This window comes from Miscanthus floridulus, chromosome 14 (genome assembly GCF_019320115.1).
Source record: "Miscanthus floridulus cultivar M001 chromosome 14, ASM1932011v1, whole genome shotgun sequence".
Classification (NCBI taxonomy): Eukaryota; Viridiplantae; Streptophyta; class Magnoliopsida; order Poales; family Poaceae; genus Miscanthus; species Miscanthus floridulus.
Window position 1 is genome coordinate 22,117,227 of NC_089593.1, and position 5,513 is coordinate 22,122,739.

Below are 5,513 nucleotides of genomic sequence, written 5' to 3' on the forward strand. Positions count from 1 at the left end.
AATACCACCCGTTAGATCCTAACGGCTAGTTGGTTTCACACCACAGGTTAAGTTGCGACCGGACACACCGACACAACTGGCTGGACTCTACAACTCCTGCATTCGATCACAAACAGAAAGGCACTAGAGAGGAATTTTGTCGACTAGACGTGTCCGGTGACCACCGACCGGACACACCCCTATGTCCGGTGCTCTCTATACTTCAACACTCAACACTGACCGGATGCTACACAGTAAACAGCCGGCGTCCGGTGCTCAACCCTAGTTGAGTCCGGTCACTTGGACCGAGACTACTCTTCTCTGTAAGTGTTGAACGGATGCTCCACACCGAGTCCGGTCACTACGTGACCAGTGTCCGGTCACAATTTCATAGTGCCTTTCACCTCTAACAATTCACTAACTTCTCCACCCTTGTTCATATGAGCAAACCACTATGTGTATCACCTTGTGCATGTGTGTTAGCATGTTTTCACAAACATTTCAAGGGTGTTAGTCATCTTCACTAGATCCTATATGCAATGCAATGAATGAAGGCATCTAGTGGCACTTTGACAACTGTATTTCGATACAAGTTTTGCTCCTCTTAATAGTACGACTGTCTATCATAAAAGTGATCACACTCCCTAAGTGTCTTGATCACTAAAACAAAATGCTCCTATCAATTATACCATTGCCTTGAGCCTTTTTGTTTTTCTCTTTCTTCTTTTCCATTTCTCCAAGCACTTGATCACTTGTGGTTCCATTTCCACCTTGATCATCACATCTTGCTCACCACTTGAAGTGTGCCACCTATCTCTTTCTTCTTTTCCATTTCTCCAAGCACTTGATCACTTGTGGTTCCATTTCCAAGCACTAGAGCTTTCACTAAGGCATGTTAGGTTTTGTCCAAGGAACTATGTACCCTTGTTTGGTACATGTTTCTCACTTGCCATGTCATTTTCTTGTTGTTCACTTCAATTAACTAAGGCATGTTAGGTTTAGTCTAGGACATATGTACCCTAGTTTGGTACATGTTCTAACATGCCATGTTGTGTGTTCTGCATGTTGAATTATGTAATCCACTACTTCGTTATGTTTTATTTGCACTACTAGAACTAGTTTCACTATCTCTGCAATATTAAACTTAATATTATGACAACAAATAATAAAACCAACAACACTATGAAAGGTCCAATAATAGGGCACATTAAACAACACAATAACATATGAAGTACATTACGACAAACTAAATAACGCAGAACATGCCCTAGGTACACCCATACTTAAAGTGCATTACATGACAACACATTGTATAGTCCATAGACAACATTGTTCATGAATAAACCATAGAACTAACAAGTCATGCAAACTACTGAGTGCAACGAGGCCACTTTCCCTTCCCCTGGGCATCGAGATTCTCCTCCATCGCTGCCTTCGCTCGGCGCACGTGCTCAAGCTTCTTCTCCCTCTCCTTCTTGTACGCAGCAACATGCCTCCTTTCCTCCTCTTCCTTATGCTTATTTTCTGCTGCCTCCTCTCTGTGTCTCTTCTCCAATATCTCTAGACACTTCGCATCCCACTCCTTTAGGCCTTGTAGAAGCCATTTGTCTGACTCCTTGATCTCAGTGTCGATCCACTGCTCAAAATCACAAAGCGGTGGAGGGGTCTGCAACAAAGGCAATTGTTACAAAACAAATAAATATGCAAGACTTCATATGACACAAAATAATTAATAAATAATAACAATTTCTCACAATAAATGTACTGCGGCGCTGACGCTCTGTAGGCTCTAATGCAAAATTGGAACACATCCAATACCTCTACTTATAGGTTGCCTCATCTTTAGAAATGTCTACCTTGCAAGGATCACCACAAAAGCACATGGGTCTTGGCACACCGCTAGGGAGCGGCTTTGGGTCATAGGGACTTCCGGTCATCCGGCCATAACTACAATTGAACAAATTTCGTTCTAATAAAAGAAAGCAAATAACAATTAACCCTAAACCTAGGGTTTACCATGTGATGCACAACAATGAATGCATACCTTGGTTTGCTACCTTTTCCACACCTTGGCATCCTATGGTTATATAATACATACGAATATTAAAAACTGCATGAAACCCTAATAGTGACGATTCTTAGGTTAAAAATATGACTAATATATACTGAATCGATGCCAATTCGTGAGGTACCTTGCTCTCGAACATCTACGGATCACATCCAACTTTCCATGGTCCAATATGTTGATTCGTGAGGTAGGGCGAAGTGGAGAGAGGGAAAACCTGAGAGGGAGGAGGAACAAAATGAGCTCAGATAGGAAGAGGGGTTGGTTGTTTAAAATAGGATCTTGTAATGGGGATGGGGATCCTGATCTTCCATTAGGTAGAGGTAACTATCGTTGTGGCGGAGAATGACACACCGATCTGGCTTCAGATCGAAAGATCGAACCCTGCAATCTTAGCACCATAGCTCCTCTAGTTATCAACCAAGTCACGGACCAGGTTGACCTTGCCAAGAAGGCTAATCCCTACCTATGCAACAAAGAACACAAGCAAGAACAAGAAAGAACACAACTAAATTGCAGATGAATGATTAATCTCACGAAGTTGGGGTCTCACAAACTGATGAACGGCAAAACTATTCTTGACAGAATAATCTAAGCAAAACCCAAACCCTAATGGAGGGGCGATGGCTGTTTATGAAGACTCTAGGGTTGTGCAAGACCCCTGGACACGCCCCTAATGGGCCCAAACATGATACATGGTCCAACGGACCAAAAGACAGTGTCGCAGCACCCTGGTAGATTCTGGATACTAACTTGTGACCACGATTCCCATTGATTCCAAACATCTTTTGACATGAAACCACTTGGATTGGCTTCCTTATCAAATTAGCTTTCCATCCATATATGGATCATCGAAAACAGAGTCTGGATGCGTCCTGGGTGACTAGTTTAAGGCAGACTGGTCTTGGAGGCCGAGGCAGACTCGAAATCATATTGGACCGAGCCTCCGGTTTCTGTTGGACATCCTTGCTGGTCATCTTCGCCTCCACCATGTCCTCTAAGTCCTTCATGACCCTCTCTAATGTTCCTAAGCAAGATAACATCATTAGGTAGTAGTCTATTCTCAAAAGTATAAAAAGGATCGCTTAAGAACAAGCTCACCTCTAAATTGAGTTGACGCATTCGAGCCTGGGTCATTGGACCTTGCATGACGGTTGGAGGATCAGGTACATCCAAAGGAGTGATGTCCTCATCATCCTCCCCCTCTTGAAATAGAGTTGTCCTCCACTCAAGCTCATCTTGTTCTCCCAAATTAGGTTTTAAATCTGCAATATTAAAGGTGGGACTAACCCCGAACTCAGGTGGCAACTCAAGTTTGTAGGCATTATCATTTATTTTCTCAATTTTCTTATAAGGACCAGCTGCTCTTGGCATTAATTTAGACTTACATAGCTCAGGAAATCTATCTTTTCTCAAATATAACCAAACCAAATCACCCGGTTCAAGTTTAATCTCTTTTCTACCTTTACTACCAGCAATTCTATACTTTTCATTCATTCTTTCAAAATTTGCTTTAGTTGTTTCGTGCAACTTACAAATAAAATCAGTACACTCTCTAGCATCACTATGTATTCTCTCAGTGGTAGGTAAAGGCAAAAGATCAATAGAAGTACAAGGGTTAAAACCATACACTACCTGAAAAGGACTTACCTTGGTGGTGGAATGTTCCGCCTTGTTATATGCAAACTTCACAGGCGGTAAACACTTTTCCCACATCTTCAAATTGCACTTCAAAATTGCTCTCAACATGGTGGACAATGTTCGATTCACAGCCTTAGTTTGCCCATCAGTTTGGGGATGACATGTTGTAGAAAATAGTAGCTTGGTCCCCCAATTTATTCCACAACATGCGCCAAAAATGACTCAAGAATTTTGCGTCACGATCTGAAACAATAGTAGAAGGCATACCATGCAAGCGAACGATTTCTTTAAAGAAAAGGTCAGCAATATGAACAACATCGTCGCCCTTATGACAAGGAATAAAATGTGCCATCTTAGAAAAACGATCAACCACCACAAAAATGATATCCCTCCCCCTCTTAGTCCTTGGCAAACCCAACACAAAATCCATAGATATATCAGCCCAAGGAGTAGAAGGAATAGGAAGAGGTATATACAAACCATGTGGGTTCAACCGTGACTTAGCTTTTTGACATGTGGCACACCGAGCCACATACCGCTCTACATCTCGCCTCATCCTTGGCCAAAAGAAGTGTGTGGACAGCACCTCCTCCATCTTCTTGGCACCAAAATATTCCATCAATCCGCCTCCATGTGCCTCCTGCAACAACAAAAGATGAATGGAACCAACTGGAATGCATAGGCGGTTAGCTCTAAAGAAAAACCCATCATTGATCATAAACTTATTCCATATACGTCCCTATCTACAATTAAGCAACACATCCTTAAAATCAGGATCAAGCGCATATTGTTCTTTTATTGATTGAAGACCAAAAATCCGATAATCAAGCTGGGACAGCAATGTATATCTTCTAGACAAAGCATCAACAATCACATTATTCTTCCCTTTCTTGTGTTTGATAATATAAGGAAAAGATTCAATAAATTCAACCCATTTAGCATGCCTACAATTCAGATTATTTTGAGAGCGAAGATACTTAAGCGATTCATGATCAGAATGAATAACAAATTCTTTAGGCCACAAATAATGACGCCACGTCTCTAAAGAATGAACAAGTGCATACAATTCTTTATCATACATGGAATAATTAAGAACAGGGCCATGCAATTTTTCACTAAAGTAAGCAATGGGTTTACCATCTTGCATCAAAACACCTCCAATGCCAACTCCACTAGCATCACATTCTAGCTCAAAATTCTTACCAAAGTTTGGAAGTTGCAGTAATGGTGCGTGTGTAAGCTTGTCCTTTAAAGTGTCAAAGGACTCCTCATGTGCCTTTCCCCAATGAAACACCACCCCTTTCTTCGTCAACTCATGCAATGGGGTAGCAATGGTGCTGATCTTTGACGAAGCGGTGGTAGAATCCTGCAAGACCAAGAAAACTTCTCACCTGTGTGACGGTTTGGGGAACCAACCAGCTCTTTATGGCTTCAATTTTTATCTTGTCCACCTCAATTCCCTGTGGAGTTACAACATAGCCAAGAAAAGAAACTCGATCCGTGCAAAAGATGCACTTCTCAAGGTTACCAAATAAACGTGCATCACGTAAAGCACTAAAAACAGCACGTAAGTGATCCATATGTTCATCAAAAGACTTGCTGTAAATCAATATATCATCAAAGTAAACTACCACAAAATGACCAATAAAAGCTCTTAAAACCTCATTCATTAAGCGCGTGAAAGTGCTAGGTGCATTTGTCAAACCAAAAGGCATAACTAACCACTCATACAACTCAAATTTGGTTTTAAATGCAGTTTTTCATTCATCTCCAAGTTTCATTCTAATCTGGTGGTAGCCACTTCGCAAGTCAATCTTAGTGAAAATTA

General features: G+C 41.3%; 1 pseudogene; it reads right to left on the bottom strand.

The window, feature by feature from the left end:
* Positions 1–1,348: 1,348 nt before the first annotated feature.
* On the bottom strand, positions 1,349–2,055 carry LOC136502598 (uncharacterized; annotated as a pseudogene).
* Between the last annotated feature and the right edge of the window lie 3,458 nt (positions 2,056–5,513).